The sequence below is a fragment of the Parasteatoda tepidariorum genome, chromosome 11 (assembly GCF_982258835.1).
Source record: "Parasteatoda tepidariorum strain Cologne lab strain chromosome 11, Ptep-v5.0, whole genome shotgun sequence".
Classification (NCBI taxonomy): domain Eukaryota; kingdom Metazoa; phylum Arthropoda; class Arachnida; order Araneae; family Theridiidae; genus Parasteatoda; species Parasteatoda tepidariorum.
In genome coordinates this window covers 35,765,084-35,783,808 of record NC_141765.1, presented here as the reverse complement: position 1 = coordinate 35,783,808, position 18,725 = coordinate 35,765,084, and the positions used below count along the sequence as shown (strand labels likewise).

Genomic DNA, 18,725 nt, shown 5'->3' with positions numbered 1-18,725 from the left:
GAACTAACCCTAATTTGCTTTACATGAAGAAGAAATCGTCGAAAACTACCCACGGTTAGCCTGACGGCAAGGGAATTCTAACCTAATATCCGCCTACCACTGTAGATATTTTTACGTCGGCACTGTGGTCGGTTCGAGTCGGGTGCTGAATTCGTATCGACCATGAAGGGATTTGAGCTCAGTTCATTACTCGGAATTACTCCACTTTCCAAAACTATTTGAAATATTTCGAAAAAGTTTGAAAAGAAAACTTTGAAATCCACTTCGAATTCACTCAAAATTTGCTTTTAAAGTCAAAGTGAAGATAGTAATGTGCATCTAACTACAAGTTTCATTTTCGATTATGAAAGTTCAAGTAGCAAATTCAATACGATGTCTAAAACTCTAACATAGCAGTTACTTAGAAATAATATTTTTTTTCTCAACACATTGATTTAGTAATTTGAAGTCTGTAATTACACTTCTGAGGCTGTATTAACCAAAATCATTAATGTGTAAACAAAAAAATACAATTCATTCCTATCAAAAAAATTTTTTATCAGTGATGTGCATATGATACAGAATCACCAAAATTCAAAGGAGCGTTTTCAAAATTGATTTTAAATTGATGGTAAAATTAAGGCAATAACAAATTGTGTGTTAATCTAAAACTCAGGCGATGAAATATGATCTTACAAATATCAACAATAGCAGTATTAAGGTCTTCATTTCCTCTTCATCTAATTGCAAGATATCATTTATAAAATGCCATTAGTAGATAGGAATAGGAAGTAGCAACTTGCTGCAATCTATGTTGGGACTCAACAGAATCTATATCATTATGAATATGGCCTTGGACATATAGAGAACGTAAAAAACAGCCCACTTTATTTCACTTCCCGCCAAATTGGAATATATAGTGCGTCAAAATTCTAAAGAGGGTTTAAAACTTCATTGTGATGTAGAAATCATTTTGTTGCCGCAACTATTAGTATTTCATACATAAAAAAGGTATGTTGAAAAAAATGTTTTCCAAGCAAGGCTTGATATTTCTTTTAATTTAAGTAGTTAATTAAGGAATTTACAATTAAATTTAAGTTTTATTTATAACACCCACGATTCAAATGATATTTTAATCATTATGTTATAATTTTATAATTTCAGCTGTAAGCTGTAATTACATAATATGACGAAATTATATGATTAAAAATATTTTAAAAAATAAAACTGAACCGAATTTTTGAAAAAATTGATTTTAAATTCTGACGAAAAACAATGCTAAATAAACTTCACTTTTATATGAAAAATGTAATATATATATGTAATCATATAATCTTCTCTCAAAGCTCAAAGTATTGATAGGAATTCTTTCCTTATTCACTCTATAGCACTCCAAATCAGTTTAAACTTATGATATAGCGTCAATAAATTTTAATAGCATGCAATATAATCCTACGGATTAAAATTCAGAGTGCTTAGAACCTTTTGACGAAAAGTCAGCTAATATACACATGTACAGTACGCAAAAAAAATGGACCATCCTCAATAACTTTTGTTCTAATGATCGGATCTTCACGTTCTAGGTTTCAATCTTAACGGTTTGAGGAGGTGATCTCAATTATGCTAATTAATTAGTGAGATCGATAGTTAAAATTATGAAATCAGATTAAAAAACGTACTTTCTCTGAATAAACATACTTTTTTTCGACGGATTCGAATTTCTAACCACCAAAATAAAGGGATTAGCCTCAATCTGCGAAATATCATTCCCATACTTTAGTCAGGATAGCGGATCAAAATTTGCACTCCTTACTTTTTGCATATGTCACCATATCTCGAGAACTTTTCAAGTAAATTAAAAATTTTTGCACCTGATTATAAAATTTGTTTATCCGAAGATAGTACCATGAAAAAAAATGAATTTCAGTGAGTATTTGTTATATTTTATTACTTTATTTTATGCTAATCGACATTTTTTTAAATTTTAACGTATACAGTTTTTTATATCATTTTAAAGAATGTTATTTAAAATGACGAAATACTAGATTTGGGCGAAATCGGTCGAATAGTTTCTGAGAAATCATATTTTGCTAAAGTCATACTTTCAAAACTCGATTTCTCAGGAACTATTCGGCCAATTCAGCCATTTATTTTGCCGTGTAAAAATGCATTCTTAAAAATGATGTAAAAAATTTTATAACTTACAATTAAAATTTTTTTCGAATAGTATTAAATAATGTATAAAAAAATAATAAATACTCACTGAAATTCATACTTTGCATTAAATTACATGTGTCTAAACAAACTTTATAATTGTATGCAAAATATATTCAATTCGCTTAAAAATTTCTCGAGATATGACGAAGTAAGCAAAAATTAAAATTAACATTAAGGGGTCTAGAGTTTGGATCGCTCTCCTGACTTAACTATATTAACCTTATTTCAGATAACCAGATTGCGGCTGCCCCCCCCCATATTTTGAGGATTAGAAATCTGAATCCATCAAAAAAAAGGTATATTTATTCAGAGAAAGTACGTTTTTGTGTCTAATTTCTTAACTTAAAACATCGTCTGCTCTAAATTAGAATATTTGAGGTCAATCTCTCGAACCTCTTTAAGGTTGAGTCCTATAACTTATAGATCCTACCATTAAATCAAAAGTTGTTGAGGATGGTCAGCCTTGTATTTTGCTCACTGTGAATAGAATATATATAGAGATGTACATATAGTATAATGGAGACTTATGTCGAATAAATAGCATGCAAAATAATCCGATGAATTAAAATTCAAAGAGTTTACAGATGTTCATCTTTTGGTAGAAAGTCAGCCAATACCAACGGAAGACACGCTTTACAGTCTACGAAAGAGAATAATCTTGTTAACATCATTAATATTCATTTCCATGAATAATTTAGATTTGTGTAAAAAAGAACTTTCTCCGCGTATCTAAATTAGGCAATTAAGAAAGCTTCAGCACAAATTTTAACTTTGATGATATCAATGAATACTTACTTAAAGAAAATACAATGACAATGATTAAATATGCGTTTTAAAATTAAGGTCATAATTTTGTAAAGCTTAGTTTGCTTTAAATCGATAATAATCACAATTAAACGTTTTGAATATTATGAAGCGATTCCAAAACCAAAAGCTTCTTACAGGAAAAGTCATCATGCCATGAGAGAATGTTGTTACTTATTTGTATCTTCTCTGTCTTTATGCCTACTTCATTTAATGGTGTTTTTGTTTATTTAAACGCTTAACATAAATTTGCATAAACATCTAATATTTCACAAAATGTAATGTTATAGGTTATAGGTTATAAAATAGTAGAATTTTTTATATGGTCATTAAGATATAAAAAATGGACTGTATATATATATATATATATATATATATATATATATATATATATATATATATATATATATATATATATATATATATATATATATATATATATATATATATATATATATATATATATATATATATATATATATATATATATATAATGTAATTGTAATAAATGTTTATTTCAATTTGACATCGCTTAGAAGTGAATGTAAACCTGAAAATGTGCATTGTTTGTGGGTAAATATAAATTGAACGATTGTATCAGTATTTTTAGAAGAGTATAATGCAATACTTTTATGAAAATCTTTATCATGCGATAAAAATTACTCTATAAAAAATTTAATCGTTCCATTTTTATTAAAAAAAACATATTTTAGGTAAATTGAAGTTCTCATTGAAACTCAACTTTCATTAAATCTACGGAGTTTTAAAAGCTAACATAAATTGATCATATAATATACTTAGAAAGAATTCCCTTAAAAAAAAGAATTCTGCTCTTTAAAAAACAAATTTTAATGTTTAATTTAAGCAAATTTAATTAAAACAAGTTTTAATGTTTGAAACAAATTTAAGAGATTGATGAAAAATTGTTCGTGTTATATTAAGGGATTTAAGTCATAATAAGAGAATTGATGGAAATATATTTAGAAAAGTATTAGAAATATATTTAGAAAATTGTTTGAAGTATATTTAAATAAGCTATATTCTTAGAATTCTTTGAATTATAGCATAAATTTGACGAGATCAGCCAATAATGGTTTTACAATATTTAGTTATATACAATAATTACTATAAATTATGTTTTATTACGTTGGACCACTTATTTAAATAATATTACCTTATAATTCTTTATCAGAATTTTTTTTAAATGTCCTCAATTATTTCGTCTTTCACTTTCAGGAAATCTATTTTGAAATATTCGAAAGTTTGTAGATGAGAGTAACTTCCTGAAATCTTAAAATATTGGCATAAATAAACCTATTATTTGTATATTGCTACTGAAACTCAAAGATATGCAGCAGTATAATATTTCACTAACTTCAAAAAACTTTATTTACTTTAAAGCTAGCTTTCACTAACTTTAAAAGTAAAACTTAAACAATAATATAAGAATGTGTTCCTAAATTATATGAAGCTCTAAGTACGTTATTTTATTTTTAGTTGTTATATAACTCTGGAAACTACACTGTGAAATTTCTAGATCAAATTACGGTAAAAATTACCGTAACTCACGATTACAGTATTTTTACCTCAAAAACCATTTTTACTATAAAGTTTTACGGAACAAGGACTGCAAAATATCTTGATTTTTGTATACAGTAATATTTACTGTAAAATCACTAATTCATAGTTTTAAATAATTATTACTGTAACAATTACGGTATAAACTTTGAAGGTAAAATAGTTTTTACAGAAGTTGCGCTCAGGTTGTCAATACTTTTTCAGTAATTTGACTCAATTTTTACAATGCATATCAAATTCAAGTTGATTGATCATAACCAATTAATTTTTAATTTAAGAATATTCTGAAGTTTCTTTTCGAAAAAATAATCAGTAATAATTAAATTGCTTCTGTGCAAATAATCAAGGAATAATTTTTAAAATTAACTATCGCACTTTTAATAAAAATCCAATTTATAAATATTGCCTAGATAAATGTATAATAAAAAGCATAAATAGATGAAAGTTTTTCTCTTGCAATACAAATGGCTATGTATATAGAATAAAAAGGTTTCAGAAATTCAATTGTAAAATATTATCTTATTATTTTTATTACTTAAGAGGGCAATAGGCTATCAATCATTTTTTTTCTTACTATAAGATAATTATAAAGTTATCATTTGAACAGAAATTTTATAATTTCATCATGAAATTTGTACTCCAATATATTAGTGTCATTGTTTCCTTAGAAATTTATTCCAGTTTCCCTGGTAACGTCCTTGTCCAGAGTTGGTGACTCATTTACGTGTCATTAACGTGAGTAGACACGTGAAAATGGGTTAGTTATACATCTGTAGAATATTTTCTAAAAATTAAAGATACTCAGACTGAATATTATCAACGAATTTTCAAAATAAAAAAACTGAAATGTGATACTTTTAGCAATGTATTTAAATTAAAAATATAACTACTCAGATAATTTGCATCATAGCTTCATAGTTGTAATTATGCTTTGGAGACAAACACTAACATGAAAATGATTTGCATCTAAATTACGAAAAATAATGTAGAAATTAAAACTATCTTGAATTATCGCAATAAATACACTGAGAAAAAAGGAAAGGTCAAAACTTCCGTAATATTTTAAAGTTTACTGTGCTTCTGGCTCCATGGGAACACCAAGAAGCTCGATAGTTTTCACCAAATCACTTTGATAATGATTTTGGTAAAGTTAACAAATAAATATGGTTTTATAATGCGTGATAAAATGTGGTAAATGTGGTAAAATTTGGTAATTTTAACATGATACTTTAGAGAAGGGCATAAATCCATCTGTTTAGTTAAATATAATTTTCTGTTTTGTTTTTTTGTATTTTTTTCTCGATTTCTTTTTTTTATTAAATGTATAGTAATAAGAACCATAGTTTTGAAAACCAGAATTTTTGTAAACTCTTAGCTTATGAACGAAAAAATTTGCAAAATGAATGGTTTAAATACCGTATACTTTGGGTTTTACTACCAGAATTATACAGAGGTTGGACGAAATAATGAAAACAGTTAGATATTAACACATTTTTAATCTTTCTCAAAGAATGCTTAGAGAATCATTTAATAAATTTAGTACTGTTTAGTACATGTGATTTCTCATACTTATCAACGAAGTTTAAGGCTTTTAGACGTCTGAGGGACCGAATATAAATTACATACCAAAATAGTGTTTTTAAACACCCTGTGCCAAAAAATGCTGCAATAAACTTTTAACTTGTAACAATTATTTTGGTCATTATATATAGAAGTTGCAAAAGAATTCGTAAACTTAGCTTAAATGCTTATGGAGATATGGACATTTTATAAAATCCTAATTTATTTTTGACGTGTTTTTGTTATAACTTTAAAAATATTGAATAAAATTTTTAGAGCAATATTAAATTTAATTACAAAATTAATGATTTGGAAATAATTTGAGGAAAAAAACTTCGTTTGAAGCAGAGCAAGACATGAATAACTAAAGTAGTTCTTCTATACTGCGTATTCATGGAAAAAATATAAATTTATTTTTTCTCAATTTGTAGTGAATCGTATTTGGCAACTAATAGCAAAAGTCCAGTTTGAATATCTTATCTTAAAAATTTCAGAAGTTTCAAGGAATTTTCTAAGTTTATTTCTTACTTTTAAAAGAAATGTCAAAGTGATAAAGGGTTTTCAACAAATATTATTTTGTACTATTAAACAAGATAGATTAAAAATAACACCGGAGAAAACTGGTTATTTGTCAGAAAAAAGTGGCGTGATAAATAAAGTGATAAGAAGTAAATTTATTGAAAATATTTTAAATTATTTGACTCATATTTAAAAACTATTACACAATTTTTAACTCCGTTTTAATTCATATTTTTTATTTCTTAAAATACGATTCACCATTTTGCACAGCACATGACTAGTGAAATTATTTAATAGATTTATTAAAAAAATATTTCGCAAATGTTTCGCTACGCCTGAAATATTAGTATCAAATGTGAATACATAAAAAAAAGCATGCATATGTGCTATAAAAGTTCCAAAATTACTTGTAACAAATATTAAGTGCATAAAATAAGACAAAAATAGCTTATAACGGAAATAATTCCTCAAATTTAAGTATTAATTCAATGTGTCTTTTACTCTCAATTCCTGAAGAAAACAGTACAATTTTTGCAAACACTAATTTAGCTAATTTTGGTAGCTATATCATTTTATATTCGCTTTACTTTATAAATTACACACAAAATGCGAAGTGCAGCGAATAAATAATTATCAGAAATAATTTTTTGTAAGATTGCATAAAAACAGGATAAGTACTTCGCAGAAATGTCAAAAGTTACACAGAGAGCTTGCAATTTTTCAGATAGCTTTGATAATGCTATAATGATTTTCTCTGTTTCTAATTATTGACGTAATAATCATACTCTATGGTTTCAGCTATTTTCTTAATCAGATTAAAACAGATTTTTGAGTAATCTATTATAATCTGATAAAAAACGGATATTAAAAGAAGTAGAATAATAGAAACGGGATTAAAGGAAGGGAGATATATGAACTTAATTGGTAAGTAAGCAGCATTTTTAAAAACGCTTCCAAATTTATTTAAAATCATTTCATGCTTTTAGAAGTGTAAAAAGCATTTGGAAAAACATTTTTAGAAGTCAGCTTTCCAGTAATAATTTACCTGTGAAGTAAGTTTCTTAATAATATTTCATTTATTTTGTTTTTCTTGACGTAATCGAACGTAATGGAATAGCAGGTATGTTACAGCCATTTTTGTTTGTAAGTCATTTTTCAAACTCAAATAATGTTCTGCAGTTATTTAACAAAGAAAATTTGATAAGCAAATGATAAACTTAAGGCAATTACAATACTATTTTTCCTATTTGTGATGATTCGTGCCGAATGAATAAAGATTGCAATGTGTTAAGAAATCCAAAAATAATTTTTCGATATTCATCTTCATGGTAATGCACTTTGGGTTAAAAATGCTTGCAAGGTTAAAAAAATAAATTTTTTAACGTAATTACTTTTCATGTTTCTTTTAGTGAGCAGTAAATAAATATGAAGATCAATGTCACAAATTTACTTTCAGTTCTAAGTAGAGCTTCATTAATTTCAATTCAAGAGTTTTTTATCTCATTACATCAAAATACCTTTTTGAAAAAAAACTGAAAAAACGCTCAAAACTTTTATTGCACTGATAGTTTATAAATCTCAAATCAATTACTGAATTAAACTGAGTTTTCTCTTTTTATTAGTCCGGCAGTGTAGCTGTTGCAAACACACGGGCCCCAGTATAACAGGGAAGTCAAGAATCACTGGCTGCGGTCGGTAAGTGGGTAGGTAACCTCTTTCACCAGCCTGTGTAGGTACCAAGGGTGTGCGGTATCGATTCTCGTTAAATTGTTCTACCGCAAAGTGCTTGACCTCGCGCATAGAACGTCGGGCTAACAGAGAAGGGAAGCTATCCCCTCTTCAGAGGTTTGAAACTGTGATGATATACCTTCAGATCATCCTCGAGGATGTTTCCTAGGCCGTCACAAATAGCCTATTGTGCAACTCCAGAACTCTAGAAGTTCTTATCACATTTTTGTTAATAAAATTTAATTTTAATTGTATAAATAGCTATAAAATGATTGTTCACAAAAAAAGAAATATATTAAAAAGCATCTACTTATTCTTTTTCCTCTAAATATTTCCGTGTTTTTTCTTTTCAGAATTTTTAAGGAACTTTGAGCTATTTTAAACTTAGACAACTAAAAAAAGTATCACATCCTGATTCGTTTTGCAGAAAACAACTGATCAATCCTATAATTTTTAATTAAGTTATATGGGTATGAAAACAGCCATGATTTCTATATTAAAGTTTTTAGTCAAAACTTTACAACAATACCACTTTCTAGAATGTAATTTTTACAGCATCTTGAACATTACATATAGCCTTTTTTAAATACAGCAGCCTCTTAACTCAGTTTTACAGACTAAAAAATCACACATACACATGTAATCTCTCATGCATTGTTATTATATTTATAGTGAATATTAATTTCAAAAATCTCTTCATTTGATCCAGTAAATAAGAGTACGGATATCTGTTCCATAATTTTTTTAAAAGTTAGTTTTAATACCATTAGAATTATTTTTATTCAATATTTTTATAAGTTACATCTTCCATTTCCCACTTATTCTTAAAAAAACTCTTTTTTGGACATTATTTAAGGTGAAACCAAATAAAAGGTGCAGCGAACGCAAAAGATTTTAAGAAGTGCGAATTTCTCAGGAATAAAAATTTGCACAAAATATGTCAACCTAAATGTGTAGTTTTAGAGTTTATAAGGATAGTTCCACAAAGAAGTCAACTTGAACATTAAAATTTTATTGTTAACAAAGGACAGAATATTTCATATATTTCTTTGAATAGGTAGTAATAGATGTATGACTCCATTAAGAAATTTCGTTTGATAATTTTATATACTGGAATCGATTATTTTTTCACAATCGTATTTATTTTTAAAAATATGATCATCGTATTTTTAAAAACTCATTATAGTGTTTCAAGCACCCAGATTACGTTAAAATATCCTTGCTGTATTTTAGTTAGAGACAATTTTAAATATATATCTCGCAAATTTCAGTCAGATACTTAATATTAAATATTTGCTCTCAGTACTCTCAAAATTTTAGTTGGAAAAGAATCAAAATGCGTATTTTCTATTGATATTAAGATTACATAATTACGAAATAAGTTGAAGTAGATGTTTGCATCTGGAAAACAAAAAAAATCCTTGGCAACTGACTGACATTTAATTTAGTTTACTTTTGCAAAAATAATTAAGGTAATCTACCTTTCATTATGCTTGATACAATGTTTTAAATATTTCTGAGCTAAATGAACTTCGTTTCATTCTTTTTTTAATTAATCTTAAATCCACTCAACTTTAGTTTAAAAAATTTAAAGAAAAATTATAATGTCTCATTCAGTGTGCTTGCTTCCATACCACTAATATTTCAGATGCTTTTAAATAAAATAATTCTTATGATATGTGTTTTCAATAGAAAAAATTTATGATCATCTTATTTTAATTGCCTTACTTTTATTTATTACATTTTACTACAGATCTTAATTTTTTGCATTAGGACACTAATGAACTTTCGAAACATCAGTCAATTACTTATATATAATTAGTAGCATTCTTTATTCCATGAAACATAATTAAATTTGTATGTCATATGCTGATAGATTATTAATTTTTACTAACTAAATGCAAGTTATTATTAGCTACACTATAAAAAAAACCGATTCAAATTACCGTGAAAAGTACCACTCAGGATGCTGGTACTTTCCATTGTAAAATCCATTTTTGCTGGAATATGTAACGAAAGAAAGCTAGAGAGAGATAAAAATGTAGATGTTACGGTAATAACTTTCATTAAACTCTTATATCCAACTAAGCAATCACAATTTAAAGTTCAGACGGAACAAAATGGCTAACACTTAGTAAACATTTTAAAAACATAGGCTTTTGGTTAATCGAGACAACTCGATCGTTCGAAAACATGCATTTCTTGGAATATAAAGACATCCCTCATAGCTTTCGATCATTCAAATTCATTTCCGAAGAGCTATATTCGTATGGAGAATTAGTAATCGTCTTATTTAAAATTCAACTACAAATGTAAATTCGACAAACTCATACTCTACAGAGATCATTAAAAATGATTTGGATGTCTTTAAAGTTATTTGAATGCGGTAGAAATAAAAATAAATTCAAGGACAACTTTTCTAGATTATATTTCAAACATTACTTTGATTACTTTGAATTTATTTACGAAAATTAGAATTATGCACAATAATTTATTTTATAATATAAATTTTGACCAAATTTCAAAAGTAAATCGATAATTTACCTATGTGTTATTTATTTCACAAATTCATATTTAAAATTATGTTTTGACATTTTCCGTTTTTTTATCATTTTCTCCCAAGAAATGTCTTGGATTCGGTTTTAGGAAATTCAATTTTAATATTTTAGTAAGAATATACACTTTGTGGTATTCAGAAAAATATCCGGTTAAAAATATAATTTATAAATTTGAAATTATATTTTTAAAAATCATAATTTTGTATGTTTCAATTTTTCAGTAACACATAACTATTAGACTAATCGGTATTCAACCAGTCAATGTATCCAAACCAAATTAAATCCCGATTAATTATTTAAGTGGGTTCAGCTTTAAAAAATGGTTATAACTAAAATTCGAAAAAAACTGCCATTGCCGCAATTTTCTTGATTCATTCCTTCATTTACTGCTAAATAAACTGTAATTTCTAAAGTTTACATTCCATTTAAAAATATCTTTGATATTTATACTTTGTAAATTGAATTTTTTAACTGTACTTGAAATTTCACAAATGTTTTACGTTTAATTAAAGTGACATAAAGGAAACTGACATAACTGACATAAAGGAAAACACATCCTTAGTTGTCCATTATCTAGTATTTTGACGGCTACTAAATTATCTCTTATTGAATGCATGAACACTTGCAGAGCCATCTAGTAACCGTATCAAGTAAGAAAATTTCATTCGCTCTGTAATTTAAAAAAAAACACATCCTTTCAAAATTAGTTCGGTAAATTATTTTTTCTTAAATAAAAAAGATAAAGTGAAATGAGTTATTATACTAAAATAACTTTGAATCTTTTTAAATGCATTTTTGCGTCTATCTGGAAAGATATAAGAAAGTATTATACATAATTTTAAGAGGTTTGGGAGAAAAATTTTCAAATCATTCGTCCTACTAAGTTAAATATAATTGGATAAATCATAAAGAAGGACAATTTTGTATTTCAATAGGAGTATATGGAGATAAAAAAATTAATTTACCGTTTCCTTTAGCAGAAAGTTAGCACAAAAATTACTCCAAAATAAAAGATAATTATTTCGGATATACAATTTATTTTTTCATGATGTAATAATGTCATTGGTAAGAAAATTGTGACTGAAAGTTTTCAAAATTTGGTTTTTTTAATCTTTCAATGAATTCTTTTTTCAAAAAATAAAAGTGATTCGTTTTTTTGTTCATTGTGGAATACCGTAAATGTTTCGTGAAATTTAAAGACGAAACCAAAATATGTTATTTCGTAAAGCAAATCAGGACATTTAAATTATAATTTCAGAAATTATTTTCTACAATAAAATTTAAGTATATATTATTAGTTATTTTAGGTTCTAAACATTCACTCGTTTAATTTGTGATACGATACGATTTGTGATACACTTAAATACACAATCGTATATCAATTCATTTTTTCCAAGAATGATATTTAATGCAGTTTTAAAAAATATTTTAAACAAACAGATTTACGCAAGAATTATTCAAAAGAAAGAAAATCAAAATTTATTTTGCTCTATCTACGACACTCATATAAGTATACAAATTATATGACAGATTTTAAACCATCGTGTATATTGAGTCCAAAATACTATTAATGACTCTAGCTCCACGGAGAAAAGAAATCTCAGACAATTATGGTAATGACATTTCTGGTGAAAATGAAAACCATAATTTTGGTTGATAAAACTTAAATATAGGCTATTTAAACTATTCATTTGGTAATTTTTTGTTCATATGGTAACGGTTTACCGGAAATTCTGGTTTTTAAAATTATAGTTCTTGTTACCACATATTTAGTAAAACTATTAAACTAAAAAGTAAATAAATGGCTTTTATAAATGGTAAATGGTTTTTATGCCATGCTTTAAAATTACGATCAAATTACAGAACTTTACCACGTTTACCAAATTTTATCACATATTTGGAAACTATATTCATTGTCAATTTTACAAAACTCATTACCAAAGAGTTTCCGTAATGATTACTGAGTTTTTAGTGTTCCCATACAGCCAGAAACCCGGTACATTTTACCATATTCTGATAGCTTTTACCTAACTTTTTTTCAGTGTGAAACACATTTATTTATATCCGTTATTCAGTGTTATAAACAACGTTTAAGTTTTTCAATCAATACATCAGGCTTAATTAGCTTTCAACAATAGCTAGGTAATATTAAAAAATATATTCATGAGTAGTTATATTAATCTAAGAAAATGTAAACTATATACATGTGTCGACTTGGCGAGTTCTGCTGCTGTAATAAATATGAAGAATATCGACGAAAGATATAAAATTTTAAAATGTTTATATCACAGCCATAAATAATTGCTTAAACTGATACGAAGATATTTATTGAACTTCGACCGATATTTTGTTCTGATATCTGGGTTCAGACTTTAAAACGTAAGTAGTGCTATAAAAAAGAAATTGGAAATCAGGGTATAAAAAACAGAAAAACAAATTTTGCAGATTTATTTCTTTACTGAAGTTAAAGTTGGAAGAATAAGAAGTCATTTTTATTTCGCAACAAAAGTCGTAACTAAATATTGACTCACAAATCATCATTCAGAAAGCAAAAGCACGTTCCAAAAAATCACTTTTGTTATCTGAAGAAATGAAACCCGGGATTTCCTCCTTTCTCCTTATAAAAATATACTCGTAAAATTTTCTATTTTTTTACTCGTACATAATAATAATAATGTATGGAAATCATCATTGTTTTTCACTTTGGTATATAGACGCATTTCTTTTCGACATCTCCGTAGTTTTTCTCATAAAAATTTAGCAGGAACTTGTACCATAAAGTTTGAACTCATTTTACTAACGGATGATTTAGGCTAGAAATGTATCGAATAATTGAAACTAGAAAATATTTTTATTGTGTTATTAAAAAATAATATAAATTTAACTTAATGTTACATTAAAGGGAAAAAGAAATTCAATAACAAGTGTCGTTCCTAAGTTCACTATCTGAAAACATTCTGCGCTAATGCCATCCTTACAGAAAATTCTCCACTATGCTGTTGTTGTTGTTTCTAATGTCACTTGCCAATACTAGCAAGCCTTCTGGAGAAACCAAACGAATTTAGGGCAGAGGGTGAGGTTTCTTGTTTTTCAGTGGCACCATCTAAAACCAAGAATATGACATCAGTTACACATATGTCACTGCCCGTTTATAGGGTAGAACCATTCAATCATCCACATCATCAGATCGTAATATTGACGTCAACAATCAATCTTCAATTCAGTACCCCAGAGGTATTAATTTTGGAGTTATGAAAGACGTTCATAACTCCAAAGATTTAACATGACATCCAACAGATTTAACATGCATCAGTCACCATTTTTACGGGGGGAATCTTCGGTGGACGGGGATTGAACTCACGACCTCTTGGACATGGCCCAGCCCACTACCAACCAGGCTATTTCAGCTCTCTCTCCTATGTTCTCTAAGACAGTGGTTACCATTTTCTTTCGGCTATGGAGCCCTAAATGATCGACCTTCTCTCGGCGGAGCCCTGAAACTTAAAGATTAGATTTCATTATCAATTATAAAGAAATGATAATTTCATTATCATTTCTTTTTTTGCTTTGATCTAAAACTAGAGCATATAAAGTAATATAGTAAAAAGTGTTTCTTGCTACACTGAGTAAAAAACCATGGTCAAGCATGGGATATAATAAAGTTATAAAATTTACCGTGTTCGATAATTTTGACTGGACGCTCAGCAATATTTATCGATGTGCTTTAGTAATGATTTTAGTAAAATTAATATTAAAATATGGTTTTATGTGATAAAAGTTTATAATTTTACATTACACTTTAGAGCAAGGCATAAAGACCATTTGTCCAGTTAGATTTATTTTCCAGTTTTGTATTTTTTGCTAAATAGGAGGCAATAGGAGCTATGATTTTGAAAACCAGATTTTCCAGTAAACTGTTACATTATAACTGGAAAAATTACCAAATTAATGAGTTGAATACCCTATATTTTAGATTTAATAACCAGAATTACGGGGGGTTTTTTTACCGAAAATGCTATTATCAGACAGTACGGTAATTTTACTAGATTTTTTCCGTGTATAATTTGATTTAAATACAGAATTAAAAAGCAATTTTGTAAAAAACAATGCATAACAGTACTAGTTACTGCTACGATCAATAGCGGATGATATGTTGATTCATCAATTTATTATTACTAATATATCATAAAAATAATATTAGTTAAGTCGAATTAATAAAATTAGTGCTGAACAATTAACATTTCAAGTACAAATGCAGACATAAAATCAAGAATAAGACCAAAAAACTTTTTATTAACCGAAATAAGTTAAAAAATTGCATCAAGAACAGAAAGAAGTCAAAAATGGAAAGGTGAAAAATAATCGCATTCCAAAGAATACTACATCAAATTACGGTAAAACGGACTGGCACCCTGAGAGCGGCATCCATACAATCCATTTAACAGTAAAATCAACTTTCACCTCAAATTTTACATGATAATCTTTTTTTATTTTGGTGATTCATCCTTGTTCACCCAACACTAGAATCGAATACTCTGCAAATATTTATTCTGAAAATACTCACTCTGCAAATACTACACCGTAGTACTATCAAATACTCACTACCGTAGTTCCACGCATGAACTGATACTGCATAATAGTGCGAATTTTCTATGGTACCTTTTTCAATAAAGTTAAAATTTTAAAAAATATTTTTAATATTTTTGGAGATTAAGATGAATTTTAAGCAGGTAAGAATGATATGTGGCGCATCAATAAAAGAAAAGGAACGGTGAAAAATTAAGCAAATGTCAAATAGTGCACTGTAAAATATTCCGTGTCAAATTATGGTGTAAAATGCCCTTTATGTGCATCATCCGTAAAATTCATTTTTACCGTAAAATATTATATTGCATTTTACAATAATATTTATTTAATTAGTTTGATTCAGTGATTTCACGGTGATTATTACAGTAAAAATTACGGTATTTAAGATTTTTTGATACGTAACATTTTTCGATAAAAATGAATTTTACGATTAAAAGTACCAGCAGTTCTGGAACTTTTTAGCGTAATTTGATCCAAACTTTGTACAGTTTAAACTGTTAAAAATGTCGTATGGAACTTACCAGTTTTATCATTGATAACCAAATATTATTAAACTAAACTTTTCACATTTCTTTCAGATGAGAAAATAAATCGAAAAACAATTTACATGAACAATTTACTTAGTTTATTTAATATTTCAGTTTATTTAACATTTCAATTTATCTAGCCTTTTATTCGAATTTATTTCTTTTGAAAAGAAATGTGATGCTAATGACATAAAACAAATAAGATATAACCTCTTTTACTACAAATTCCATTAATAAAATCCCATCTCTTATGAAAACTAGAACAACATCATATGAATACCCAAGAGATATGAACAACTAAATGCACGCAAGATATGAAATCGAGGAATGATACTCTCTTGCCTCTGACTAAGACTAATGACAACAGATAAAGGGAGAGTTTGCATGTACTGCATCATTTTGAGTATTTTAGTACTTGCCCTGGAAATTTTTAACTTTTTATATTTCTTTTGTTACATCTAAAACATTCCTTTGTAATTCCTTATTATAGTTGAAAATAGTTTTCAGCTATTGTTTTAGTCCATAGTTTGTATGTATTCCCTTGATTAAATATTTTTTTCGATATTCAAACAGCGGATGAAAAGAGAATTTTGTATACTGTTTCGTTTTGAGTATTTTGATACTTGCCTTAACAATTCAAATTCTTTATATTTCTTATATTACATTTACGACTAGCCAATACATTTTGTATTATAGTTGTAAATAGTTCTTAGCTCTTTTTTTAGTCAATTCAATAGTTTTAAATATTTTTATATTATATATATATATATATATATATATATATATATATTTATATATATATATATATATATATATATATATATATATATATATATATATATATATTGATATTCATGCAGTGGATTAAAAGGAAGGTAATTTTTCATATATTGTGCCATTTTGAGTATTTTGCTACTTACCCTTGAACGTTCCAATTCTTTATCTTTCTTATGTCACATTTACAACTATTCATTATAATTCCTTAATATAGGGATGAATTGCTTTTGCTATTGTCATAGTTGAGTTTATAGCTAAAATTTTGGTTAAATATTTTTTATCAATATTCAGAGAACAGATGAAGAAAGAGTTCGCATGCACATATCATTTATTATAAAAATAAATGAATTTAAACTTTCCTATATTACTATATTATTGATGAAAAAATTTATTTTTATATTTTAAGCTTTAAAAAATATTATTTAATTGATCAAAAAGAAATTTATTATAATTCATAATTTAAAAATGCATAAAAGTATAACCACTTAAAAATCGCAGAAAATACACAGATTTTAAGTACATTAGTTACTTAGGAAGTCTGGCATATAAAAGATTCACATGAATGCAAATAATTATTTCTTCTTCTTCTTCTTCATAAGCGCAACAGCCTTTCACAGGCCAAGGCTGACTCGCAGATTTTCCTCCATCTGGCCCTGTCCGGTGCGACGGCCCGCCATCGGTTGACTCCCAATAGCTTGAGGTCCTTTTCAACGTCGTCTATCCATCTTGTAGGTGGTCGTCCCCTACGTCTCGTCCCATCAATTGTGGAAAAAGTAACTTTTTTGGCAGGGACGGCATCAGAATTTCTGAAGAGGTGGAAAACAATTATTTCAAAATACCAAATATCTTACCGTAATAATAACAATTCCTTACACTCATTGATTGATATTTTCAATAAATTCAACAGCTGGCAACTTATGTTTTAGCAGTGGTGTGTAAAGTTGGTTTAATTTTACCTAGTTTAAATTTGATTCCAGAATTTTGTAGTTGTTTTGTTTGATGAAAAGAAAAAAAAGAATAATGGTTTGACAATTATTAAACTGATCACATTGAAACTAGCACCATGTCAATATTTGAATTAATCAAAGACTTAATGTGAGCTAGTTTTGATATTAGCAAATAGTACTTTTGCTTATCCATAATATCGCATTATCTTTCAAAATTTACTTGAGTTTGAATATTTTTTTCTGATGAGAAGTTATCAATTTCAAAAGTTAAAAAGTTTTTACTGCACTGAGGAAAAAGTATGGGGGAAACTACAAGAATATGATGATTATGGATTATGCATTTTATATTATGAGAGAAAGTTTGGCAAATGTGGTACAGTTTAATAATTTCATATAATTTTTATTTTTTATCATGATTTTTATATTTTCTGCATACTTCAGCAAGGTTCCAAGCTTCTTCCAGGAATGCTATTTACTGTTTCTTGCGAGGTGGTTTCTGAATTCTCATTAAAAAAAACTTTCTGTTTCTTTCACCAAAAATTTTACTGGTATAAATTAAGCACATGAGCAGGCTGCTAATTTCCAGGCAGCATTCCTGAATTCTTGTTACTGTGTCAAAAAAAATTAATACGAAAAGTTTACTCTGCCTTGTAAGATTTTTACTGCAGTATGCTATACGGAAAATATTGTGGTAAATTTGCAAATTTGATGCAAATTTGTAAATTTTCTTTGCAAATTTGATGCTGAATAAGCCAGAAAACTTTATTTCAAGTTAATAACAAATCGAACTTTCATATACAATTAAAAGGGTGTAAATAATCTAAACACACTTACAATGGGAAAAGTTTGCACTAAGCTCATTCGCATTCACACCATACGCGAATTATTTTAACTTCCGAAAACACCAATGTTGATGTACTTTGGATATCGTTAGTAAATTGCTA

The 18,725-nt window shown here is 27.3% G+C and overlaps 2 protein-coding genes across 7 annotated transcripts in view; one reads left to right on the top strand and one right to left on the bottom strand.

Moving 5' to 3' along the window:
• Nucleotides 1-18,725, bottom strand: part of LOC107443698 (glutamate-gated chloride channel) — a 126,477-nt gene that overhangs the window by 50,282 nt on the left and 57,470 nt on the right. The gene's annotated exons all lie outside the window — the stretch shown is intronic.
• Nucleotides 1-18,725, top strand: part of LOC107443700 (glutamate-gated chloride channel) — a 34,312-nt gene that overhangs the window by 1,462 nt on the left and 14,125 nt on the right. Inside the window, exon 1 of one of the 6 annotated variants that reach the window (XM_016057653.4) lies at nt 750-990. The exons of 1 other annotated variant lie outside the window; for it this stretch is intronic. The gene's annotated coding sequence lies outside the window, so the exon portion shown is untranslated. Of the gene's footprint in view, nt 1-749; nt 991-7,489; nt 7,710-18,725 lie in introns of those variants that run through there. 4 more of the 6 variants (XM_016057650.4, XM_016057651.4, XM_087155450.1 and 1 more) reach the window with 4 other exon arrangements.